Below are 12,091 nucleotides of genomic sequence, written 5' to 3'. Positions count from 1 at the left end.
CTGAAGAAGGGTCTACGCCCGAAACGTCAGCCTTCCTGCTCCTCTGATGCTGCTTGGCCTGCTGTGTTCATCCAGCTCTACACCTTGTTATCTCAGATTCTCCAGCATCTGCAGTTCCTGCTATCTCTGAAAGGTTTTGAGTTATGATGAGAGACTGGATAGGCTGGGACATTTTCCACTGGAGCGTAGGAAGTTGAAGTGTAACTTTATAGAGGTTTATAAAATCACGATGGGTATAGATAAGGTGAACAGCAAAGGTCTTTTTCACTGGATAGGAGGAATCCAAAACTAGAGGGTGCATTTTTAAGATGAGAGGAGAAAGATTTAATAGGGAACTGAGGAGCAACATTTTCAAATAGAGAGTGGTTTGTATGTGGAATGAACTGCCAGAGGAAGTGACAGATGCAGGTACAATTACAACATTTAAAAAACAATTGTACAGGTACATGAATAGTAAAAGTTTAGAGGGATATGGACCAAACGCAAGCAAGTGGGACTAGTTCAGTTTAGGAAGTGCAGTGACTGGAACCAGGTGGACCTTGTTGACTACAAGGTCCTTGGTTGGCCCAGATTAACAACCCCAATCAGGAAGCCTTGGCTGACCAATATTAACAGGAGATTTAGAATGTCCTGAGTTCAGGGGTCTGACTCCAAGCTGGCTGGCCACAGCCATTGTACTGTGCACAAGTAAATAAAGGGTGACTTAGTCACAGGATATTGGCCTTTTTGCAGTTATTTCAGGAAACCTGGTCAGCATGGATGAGCTGGACTAAAGGAGGATACAAATCCCAGGGAAATAAATATTGATGTTTTGAAAACAGATCACATTACAGGAGAGGTAGTGCTGGAGGTCTTAGAAAATATAAAAGTTGATAAATCTTTGGTAACTGATCTAGTGTATTCCAGACATTGTGGGAAGCAAGGGAGGAAATTGCAGGGCTCCTTGCAGAAATATTTGTATCATCTATAAATATGGGAGAGGTGACACATGACTGTACAGTGGCTAATGTTGTGCATTTGTTTAAGAAGGTTTCTAGGGAGAAGGCTGGGAATTATAAACATGCAAGTCTGACTTTGGTGGTGGGGAAGTTATCAGAGGTGATTCTGAAAAATGGCATTTAGAGAGGCAAGGAATGATTCGAGATCGTCAGCATAGTTTTGTGCGAGATGAAATTGTGTCTCACAAATTTGTTTGAGTTTTTTGATGAAGTGACCAAGAAGACTGATGAGGCCAGAACAGTAGACATTGTTTACTTGTCTTAGTTAAGCCTTTGACAAGGTTCCACGTGGTAGACTGATAAGTAAAGTTAGCTCATATGGGATTCAGGGTGAGCTTACCAATTAGATACAAATTCACTTAATGACAGCAGACAGGGTGCGGTGGTGGAGGTTTGATTTTCGGACTGGAGGCCCGTGACAAGTGGTGTTCCACAGGGATCACTGCTGGGTCCACTTTTGTTGGTCATTTATAGAAATGATTTAGTTGAGAATACAGAAGGCATTTACTAAGTTTGCAGATGATACCAAAATTGGTGGTATAGTGGACAGTGAAGAAGGTTATCTAAGATTACAAAGAGATCTTGATCAATTGGGTCCATGGGCTGAGGAGTGGCAGATGGAGTTTAACTTGGATAAATGTGAGGTATTGCATTTTCAAATTGGGGCAGGGCAGGGCAGGGCTTGGCTTATACAATTAAAAGTAAGACCTCCAGCACTTCCTCTCTTGCAATGCGAACTGTTTTCAAAACAACAAAATTTATTTCCGAGTTCTGTAGCTTTCTTCGGTCCAACTCAGCCATGCCGACCACGTTTCCTGAAATAACTGCACAGAGGCCAGTATCCCATCAACTTGGGTAGTGCTGTAGGACAGAGACCCTTCAGGGTTCAGTTACCTAATTCTTTGAAGTTCTGTCACATGTAGACAGGGTGGTTAAGACGGCATTTATTATTTTTAAATTCATTGCTCAGACCTTTGTGTATAGGAGTTGGGATGTCATGTTGAGGTTGTACTGGTCATTGGTGAGGCCTCTTTTGGAGTACTGTGTCCAGTTCTGGTCACCCTGTTATAGCAAGAATATTATTAAGCTGGAGAGGGTTCAGAAAAGATTTACCAGGATGTTGCTGGGAATGGAGGGATTGAGTTAAAAGGAGAGGCTGGGATATCTTTCACATGAGCGTAAGAGGTTGAGGTTGGCTCTATACAGATTTACAAAATCCTGAGGGATACAGCTAACAAGAAGGGCAGGTGTCTTTTCCGAGGGTGTAGTGGGGACTTAAAGACTGGGGATATATTTTCAACCGAATTGAATTGGCTTTATTGTCACATGTACTCACATGAGTACAGTGAAAAGTTTACGAGTTGCCACTTACGGCACCATCTTAGCTACAAAGGTACCTTGGTACAACACTACTCAGGGCCCTACAATTAATTGTGTAGGTCCTGCCCTTGAGGGGTATCAATAAGGTAAATGGCAGGTATCCTTTCCCTCGGGTGGGGATTTCAAGACAAGGGAGCATATTTGTAAGGTGAGAGGAGAAAGATTGATAAAAGACATGAGGGGCAACATTTTTTACAGAGCAGTTGGTGTGTGGAATGAACTTCCAGAGGAAGTGGTGGATGTGGGTAGAATTACAATGTTTAGAAGACATTTGGATAAGCTCATGAATAAGAAATGTTTGGCAAGATATGGATCAGGTGCAGGCAGGTGGGGCTACTTTATTTTTGGAACATGGTCAGCATGAACTGGTTGGACCGAGGGGTCTATTTCTATGCTGTCTGACTCTGTGATTGAAACCTACAGAAAACTGAGTGGCTTGGATACAGTAGACCTGGAGATGTTTCAACCAGTAAGGGTGACTAGAACCTCAAGGTACAGCCTCAGAGTGAAGGGATGACCCATTAGAACTGAGATGAGGAGGAATTTCTTCAGCCAGAGGGTGGTGATTCTATGGAACTCATTGCCATAGAGGGCTGTGGAGGCTAAGTCATTGCGAGTATTTATGGCAGAGATAGATAGGTTCTTAATTGGTAACAGGATCAATGGTTACGGGAGAAGGCACAGGAATGGGGTTGAGAAACATATCAGTCACGATCAAATGGTGGAGCAAACTCGATGGGGCGAATAGCCTAACTCTGCTCCTATATCTTGTGGCCTTGTGGGTGACTTCAATCTGCATATAGATTGAGCAAATCAAATTAGTAACAAGACTATAGAGGAGAATTTCCTGAAGTGTGTTATGTATGAGATGGTTTTCTAGATTGGTACAATGAGGACCCAATTGGAGGACAGACCATCCTCAACTGCATACTGTGTAATAGCTGAGGATGGGTTAGCTCAGTTGGCTGGATGGCTGGTTTGCGACGTCAACAGGACGTGCTCAATTCCTATACCAGCTGAAGTCACCATGAAGGTCCCACATTCTTAGCCTTGCCCCTTGCCTCAGGTTAAAGCACCATTAGTTGTCTGTCTCTCTGTCTCAAGTAAGAGAGCAGTCCTACGGTCTTCTGGCACTATGGCAACCTAAAATTCAAACTGCTGATGGCCAATTATTGCCTTCTGATTACACAATCTAGCTGTGAGAGGACCCTTGTAGAAGAATGAAGAACTCAGTGATAGAACTCTTCATTAAAATGGAGAGTGACAGAGTTGATCTGAGACTAGGGGCCAAAATCTAAATAGAGGAAATTTACTGGTATGAGGTGTGAGCAAACAACAATAAATTGGAGAACATAATTTAAAAGGATGACAAACATTTAAAGAGCACTTGCTTATTCCTGTCTAGCACAAAGTAAAATGGGAAAAGTGGCCTTGCCACGGCTAACAAGGGATATTATGGATAGTACTGGATCCAAGGAAGAGTCATATAAATTGGCTAAAAACAGCAGCATATCTGAAGACTGGGAGCAGTTCAGCCTTCAGCAAAAGAAGATTAAGGGCTTGATTACGAGTGGAAAATAGAGTATCAGAGTAAGCTTGCAGGGACCATATAAACACATTGTAAAAGCTCCGAAAGGTATAATGACAAGAAAACAAAAAATACAGTGAAAACCAATCCCTTACAATCAGAAACAGGGGAAGTTATAATACGGAATAAAGAGATGGCAGACCAATTAACTACATATTTTGGTTCTGTCATCATAAAGGATGACGCAAATAATATCCCCGAAATTCTGGGAACGCAAGACAGAGGAACTGAAGGAAAATGGTATTAGCAGGGAAATGGTGTTGGGGCAATTGATGGGATTAAAAGCCAACAAATCCCAACATCTCGTAATCTGCACCCAAAGTACTTAAAGTGGCCTGAGATATTGTGGATACATTCTGAAACTAGGGGTTAGAATCTAAATAGAGGAAACTGATTTTTTTAAAAATTCATTTGTGGGATGTGAGCGACGCTGGCTGGCCAGCATTTCTTGCCCATCCCTAGTTGCCCTTGAGAAGGTGGTGGTGAGCTGCCTTTTTGAACTGCTGCAGTCCCTGCTGTGGGTTGACCCACAATGCTATTAGGGAGGGAATTCCAGGATTTTGACCCAGCGATAGTGAAGACACGGCGATATATTTCCAAGTCAGGATGGTGAGTAACTTGGAGAGGAACATGAAGGTGATGGCAGTCCCATAGATCTGTTGCCCTTGTCCTTCTAGATGGAAGTGGTCGTGGATTTGGATGGTGCTGTCTGAGGATCTTTGGTGAATTTCTGCAGTGCATCTTGTACATAGTATACACTGCTGCTACTGAGCGTTGCTGGTGGAGGGAGTGAATGCTTGTAGATGTAGTGCCAATCAAGCGGACTGCTTCGTCCTGGATGGTGTCAAGCTTCTTGAGTGTTGTTGGAGCTGCACTCAGCCAGGCAAGTGGGGAGTATTCCATCACACTCCTGACATGTGCCTTGTCGATGGCAGACAGGCTTTGAGGAGTCAGGAGGTGAATTACTCGCCGCAGTATTCCCAGCTTCTGGCCCGCTCTTGTAGCCACTGTGTTTATGTGGTGAGTCCAGTTGAGTTTCTGGTCAATGATAACCGCCATGATGTTGATAGTTGGGGACTCAGTGACGGTAACACCATTGAATGTCAAGGGGCAGTGGTTAGATTGTCTCTTATTGGTGATGGTCATAGCCTGGCATTTGTGTGGTGTGAATGTCACTTGCCACGTCAGCCCAAGCCTGGATATTGTCCAGATCTTGTTGCACATGAACATGGACTGCTTCAGTATCTGAGGAGTCATGAATGGTGCTGAACATTGTGCAATCATCGGCGAACATCCCCAGTTTTGACCTTATGATGGAGGGAAGGTCATTGCTGAACTAGCTGAAGATAGTTGGGCCTAGGACATTACCCTGAGGAACTCCTGCAGAGGTGTCCTGGAGCTGGGATGATTGACCTCCCACAATCACGACCATCTGCCTGTGTGTCAGGAGCATTTGCCCCCTGATACCCATTGATTCCAGTTTTGCCAGGGATCCTTGATGCCACACTCGGTTGAATGCAGCCTTGATGTCAAGAGCTGTCACTCTCACCTCACCTCTGCAATTCAGCTCTTCTGCCCATGTTTGAACCAAGGCTGTAATGAGATCAGGAGCTGAGTAGCCCTGGCGGAACCCAAACTGGGCGTCACTTAGCAGGTTATTGCTGAGCAAGTGCTGCTTGATAGCACTGTTGATGACTCCTTCCATCACTTTACTGATGATTGAGAGGAAACTGATGGGGCGGTAATTGGTCGGGTTGGATTTGTCCTGCTTTTTGTGTACAGGACATACTTGGCCAATTTTCCACGTTGTCGGGTAGATACCAGTGTTGTAACTGTACTGGAACAGCTTGACTAAGGGAGCGGCAAGTTCTGGAGCACAAGTCTTCAGTACTATTGCTGGAATGTTGTCAGGGCCAGTAGCCTTTGCAGTATCCAGTGTCTCCGACCTTTTCTTGATATCACATGGAGTGAATCAAATTGGCTGATGACTGGTATCTGTAAAGCTGGGGACCACTGGAGGAGGCTGAGATGGATCATCCACTCAGCACTTCTTGCTGAAGATTGCTGCGAATACTTCAGCCTTATTTTGTGCACTGATGTGCTGGGCTCTTCCATCATTGAGGATGGGGATATTTGTGGAGCCTCCTCCTCCTCCAGCGATCCCCCAATGGTGATCTTTCAAGGCTCTATAGACTCTGGAACAATTCCCATGGATTGGAGGGTCGCTCATGTAACCCCACTATTTAACTTAGGAGGTAGGGAGAAAACATGGAATTACAGAGATAACAAGGAAGAAGGGTCTAGGCCCGAAACGTCAGCCTTCCTGCTCCTCTGATGCTGCTTGGCCTGCTGTGTTCATCCAGCTCTACACCTTGTTATCTCAGATTCTCCAGCATCTGCAGTTCCTACTATCTCTGAAACATGGAATTATAGATGGGTTAGTCTAACATTGGAAAACAGTGACAGTCAGTCAGCATGGATTTACGAAAGGGAAATCATGATGGACAAATCTGCTGAAATGTTTCAAGAATGCAGTGTTTCGCATTGATAACAAGGTCATGGATGTTGCTTACTTGGGCTTTGAGGAGGCATTCAAAAGCTCCCACAGAAGAGAATAACATGTAAAATTAAAGCACACGGGATTGGGGATAGTGTATTGACACAGGAACAGAACTGGCTAGCAGATAGGAAACAAAGAGTCAGAATATACAGGTCATTTTTTGAGTGGCAGCCAGTGACCATGTGGTACTGCAGGGATCAGTGCTTGGACCCCAGCTATTCACATTGTATATTAATAATTTAGATGAGGATACTTAAATGTCATATCTCCAAGCTTGTAGATAACATGAAGCAGGGTGGAACAGTGAACCGTGAGGAGGATCTGGATATGCTTCAGCGTGATTTGGAGAAGTTGGTGAGTGGACAAAAACGCAAGGCAGATGAAGGGTAATGTGGATAAATGCGAGTTTATCCACTTCGACCGCAAAAACAGGACGACATTATTACCTGAACGGTGATAGCTTGGGAAAGGGGAAGGTGAAGTGACATCTACTGTACTTGTACACAATTCGCCGAAATTGAGCATGTAGGTGCAGGAGGTGAAGAAGGCAAATGCCTTCATAGTGGGCATCTGAGGACAGGAGCAGCAATGTCTTGCTGAAGTTGTACAGGGCCTTGCTGAGCCCACACCTGGAGTACTGTGTGCAGCTTTGGAATACTTATCTAACAAAGGATTTTCAGGCTATGGAGCCTGTACAACAAAGGTTTACCCGACAGATTCCCGAGATGGCAGGACTAACTTATGAGGACAGAATGGATTGGGGAGGACAAAAATTACTGGAGATAGAAGAATGAAGGAGGAGTTCACAGAAACCAATAAAATCTTAACAGGACTATCAAGGTAAATGCAGGAAGGATGCCCTCAATGTCTGAGGAGTCCAGAACCAGGAGGTCACAGTTTAATGATATGGAGTGTGTCGTTTAGCACTGAGATGAGGAAAAACTTCTTTACTCAGAACCTATCAACCTGTGGAATTCGCTGCCACAAAAAACCATTAAGGCCAAAACACTGAATGTTTCCAAGAAGAAGATAGGTGTAGTTCTGAGGGATAAAGGGATCAAAGGGCATGGTCTAAAGTGGGAACAGGCTACTGAGTAGAATGATTAGCCATGACCATACCGAATAGCAGAGCGGGATCGAACAACACAATGGCCTACTCCTGATCCTAATTTCTATGTTTCTATTCTGTTAAAGGTGGGATATAAAAACAAGATGATTGTAACTGACACAGATATCAGCACTACCTTACCACCACTGGATGAAAATCCTGTCACTCCTCACCAAACAGCAATCTGAAAGTAGCTTCACCACACGGATTGCAGCAGTTCTAGAAGGTCAAGGAGGTACAAAGTGATTTGGAAGCTTCTGGACTGGCTGCTCTGTCTCTTGTTTTCTATCCTGTTCTCAAATTGTTGAATGTTCTGAGAAAAGCAATATAGTACGTAGGAAATAAGAAAATATCTTTGGAAGTTTGCTGATACTGGGGGAAGGGAATGGTGAGAGAAACAATAGGCCAAGGTTTTGTGGGGGATTAGTGGGCAAAGGAAGGCCCAAATTTCCAAAGACCCCACCTCACTCGGTTATCTCCCTGTTCTGTTCTCTCAATCTCTTTCACATTGGCAGCCAGCTCAGTGACAAAGATGTGCATGTGGACATTTTTCCATCACTCTCAGTCACCAGCACATGCATAAATGTCTCCCAACAGCATACTGCACATACTCCTCAGTGAACACAGTGATGATTTAACCCAATAACCTTTGTTTATAGCTCCACTCACACCAAAGATAGATAAACAACAGTTAAGGGATACATTTTTAAAAAATCAAAAACAAACTGACCAGATTACTCAAGCAGTTTCCGTGATGCAGTGTTACTCGTATTAGGCCAGTAGATGCGTATTAGGTTAGTGGCATAATTGATAACATGTCTGACTTTGGATCAGAAGATTGTAGGTTCAAATCCTCCCTGGCTTGCATACAGCCGACAGTTTTGGGGTGGCATGGTGGCTCGGTGGTTAGAACATAAGAACTTGGAGCAGGAGTAGGTCGTCTGGCCCTTCAAGCCTGCTCCGCCATTCATTAAGATCATGGCTGATCCTTTCATGGACTCAGATCCACTTACCCGCGTTCTCACCGTATCCCTTAATTCCTTTATTGTTCAAAAAAAATCTACCTTTTTTTTAAAAAGCGTTTACTGAAGTAGAGTCAACTACTTCACTGGGCAAGGAATTCCATAGATTAACAACCCTCTGGGTGAAGAAATTCCTTCGCAGTTCAGTCCTAAATCTGCTCCCTCTAATCTTGAGGCTATGCCCTCTTGTCCTAGCTTCACCTGCCAGTGGAAACATCCTCTCTACCTCTATCTTATCCATTCCCTTCATAATTTTATATGTTTCTATAAGATCCCCCCTCAATCTTCTGAATTCCAATGAATATAATCCCAATCTACTCAGTCTCTCCTCATAAGCCAACCCCCTCAACTCCGGAATCAACCTAGTGAACCTCCTTTGCACCCCCTCCAGTGCCAGTACATCCTTTCTCAAGTAAGGAGACCAAAACTGCACACAGTACTCCAGGTGTGGCCTCACCAGCACCTTGTACAGCTGCAACATAACCTCTCTGCTTTTTATTTCAATCCCTTTAGCCATGAAGGACAAAATTCCATTTGCCTTCCTAATTACTTGTTGTACCTGCAGACCTACCTTCTGTGATTCATGCACAAGGACACCCAGGTCCCTCTACATAGCAGCATGCTGCAACTTTTTACCATTCAAGTAATAATCCTTTTTAGTATTACTCCTACCAAAATGTATGACTTCACATTTATTTACATTGTATTCCATCTGCCAGACCTTTGCCCACTCACTCAATGTATCTACAGCACCAGGGACCGGGTTCAATTCCAACTGGGGGCAACTGTCTGTGTGGAATTTGCACATCCTTCCCGTGTCTCCTCCAAAGATGATTAGGTGGATTGGACTTGCTAAATTGCCCATAGTGTCTAGGAGGTGCATCTGGGCGGGATCCTCTTCAGACAGTCGGTGAGGACTTGTAGGGCTGAATGGCCTATTTCCAAATTGTAGGGATTCTATTCAATTCTACTGTCGTGACATGGGCTCAAATTCCCCTCTGGGGATTCTATTCTAAGTATATAGAATTGTCAAACCTTCATGCTGTACCATTAACAGCCAAACACCTTTTCTCAAAAAGCACCAGTTTAAAAACCTCTTAGCCCTTCCTTCTGTTTGATCATGCCCTCTCCCAGACTTGCTGGTACCAGTTCCCAGATACTGACCTCATTAATGGCCAACAGAATCAACATAATTTTTGATCATAATCAACCTGCAATTAGCTTCCAGGCCTGGCCTCAAAAACAAACAACAGCTTGTTTATTCTTTTTAACACAAGCTGCTGCTCACAGTGTAGAGGTCACCGTTCAGCTCTCGGGTTCAAACCGAAAATTATTTTTTTTAAAATCAGTGAAGGTCCTAACACTGTGCACAGAGGAAAGACCTTTAACCAGTGACACAGATTGAGTGAATGGGATACTGTGCACCGGAGCTTTGCTTCAATGAGATCACCTCTCATTGTTCTAATCGGATTCTGAAGCGGCTTGACAGGGTAAATGCTGAGAAATCTTCCCTCTTATTGGACAGCCTAGGACCAGAAAGCACTGTCTTAGAATACAGGGCACCAATTTAGAGCACAAATGAACAGGATTTTCTTTTCAGAGGGTTGAGAGTCATTGGAACTTCTTGCCACAGAAGGCTGTGGGGGCAGAGTCCTTGTGTATATTTAAGGCTGAGATAGATAGATTCTTGATTAGTAGGGGAAATCAAGGGGAAAACGCTAGAAAGTGGACAGCAGAAATGCCAGGTCAGGCACAATCCTATTGAATGGCAAATCAGGCTCAAGGGGCCAAATGGCCTACTCCTGTTCCTATTACAGATTGCCTTCCAGTAGAATGTAGAAAGAACTGTAACCAGTTACACAGCCCGAGAGACGGTGTTCCAGTGAATTGACTGGGGAAACAGCTTTAGCTTAGACTGAAATAAAATCACACACATGCAGTTGAGATAAGGTATGGATGTTCTGTCCATTGGATTAGAATCTGTCTGATCATCCAGCCAGGAGAGACAAAAGATCCCTACACAATGGAGATACTGTGGAAATATCAGGACAATGATAGGGATACAGTTCCCTAACAGAGCTGGCCACCCAACGGTGCAGTCTCACTGGGGACAGACCATTCTCCTGCTCCATGTGCAGGAAGGATTCAGTCAGAAATCCAGCTGCGGAGACACGTATAAGTTTACATGGGATTACAGAAATTGGATTCTGGTGGGATTGCTGCTATTTTTATCACATCCAGCTTCATCTTACCTTCATGTTGCACTTTTACCGCAGTAAACCCTCCCATCGGGAATAATCAAACAAAACTGTTCAGCCCCACATGGAGACATTGGGAACGTGGGGGAGGGGGAAGAGGGAGATCGGGAACCGGGCAACACAGGGCTCCCATTTTTCTGAAGAAGGGTCTAGGCCCGAAACGTCAGCCTTCCTGCTCCTCTGATGCTGCTTGGCCTGCTGTGTTCATCCAGCTCTACAACTTGTTATCTCAGATCCTCCAGCATCTGCAGTTCCTACTAGCTCTCTCCAAAACAGGGCTCCACCGACTCTGTGACGCCACCGCGCTAACTGCGCCTGCGTACCATCCCAACTGCCGAACCAAAATGGCTACCTTTGACCGGGGCCTGTTTCTGGGAAGAAGACTGAATCTCTCTGCGGCTTCAATCGCGATATTGGAAAACCCCCATTTGGTGCTTAAGACCTAAGCTGGGCAATCATGAAGCCTTCTTGCAAAATATAGCACCGACGTTGCTCTCCTCATTTACCTTCACTCACCGTTTCTTAGACGTGATAGACGAACATTTCATTCCGGCCATGACTCCCAGCACTCAAGCTCACAAGTTATGCGCATGCTCCAGCCCTTTTCCCGCCTGGTTAACAACGTTTCGCCGCCAACGGCACGCAAGGGGCGTGGCTGGAGGATCGAGCTCGCACGGCTAGTCCTCCAACCATTCAGGGAAGTCTCGGTGCAAGGGGGCAACCCCCACAACAATCCCCGGGGAGTGAGGGGGCGGGGTTATTTCTCCAACCAATCAGAGAAAACTTGGGGTGAGGCTGGAACGGCGCCACCCGTGGGCCAATCAGTGAAAGAGAAGGCAGGTTTGGAACAGTGACATTGTACTGACGGGAGGACCGCTTTCTGTCCATTCTTTTTACAGCACATTCAATGGGAAGTATTTCCAGATCGTCAATTCCAACCAGATATCATGGTAAGATCTAATAGAGATAACAAGTTGTAGAGCTGGATGAACATAGCAGGCCAAGCAGCATCAGAGGAGCCGGAAAACTGACGTGTCGGGTCTGGACACTTTCTCTCAAGATCTAGTAGAGTCACTCCATTCAGCAGCATCTCACTATCATCGGTCTTTCACCATGCAAGGTAAAAGGTTTGTCTGAAGTGGCTGTTTGAAAATATTTCCGGAAAAGTGTCACTGGG

The 12,091-nt window shown here is 44.8% G+C and overlaps 1 protein-coding gene across 8 annotated transcripts in view; it reads right to left on the bottom strand.

The window, feature by feature from the left end:
- The window catches only part of LOC109917789 (gastrula zinc finger protein XlCGF7.1-like), a 23,171-nt gene extending 11,528 nt beyond the window's left edge, over positions 1 to 11,643 (bottom strand). Inside the window, exons 1-2 of one of the 8 annotated variants that reach the window (XM_048619492.1) lie at positions 11,431 to 11,643; positions 7,776 to 7,947 (exon numbers count right to left, since the gene is read on the bottom strand). The gene's annotated coding sequence lies outside the window, so the exon portion shown is untranslated. Of the gene's footprint in view, positions 1 to 7,775; positions 7,948 to 10,908; positions 11,367 to 11,420 lie in introns of those variants that run through there. The other 7 variants (XM_048619493.1, XM_048619494.1, XM_048619496.1 and 4 more) reach the window with 7 other exon arrangements.
- Positions 11,644 to 12,091: the final 448 nt, after the last annotated feature.

The sequence above is a fragment of the Rhincodon typus genome, chromosome 43 (assembly GCF_021869965.1).
Source record: "Rhincodon typus isolate 14 chromosome 43, sRhiTyp1.1, whole genome shotgun sequence".
Classification (NCBI taxonomy): Eukaryota; Metazoa; Chordata; class Chondrichthyes; order Orectolobiformes; family Rhincodontidae; genus Rhincodon; species Rhincodon typus.
Note: the sequence above shows the minus strand (reverse complement) of the source record. Positions and strands in the feature narration are given on the sequence as shown.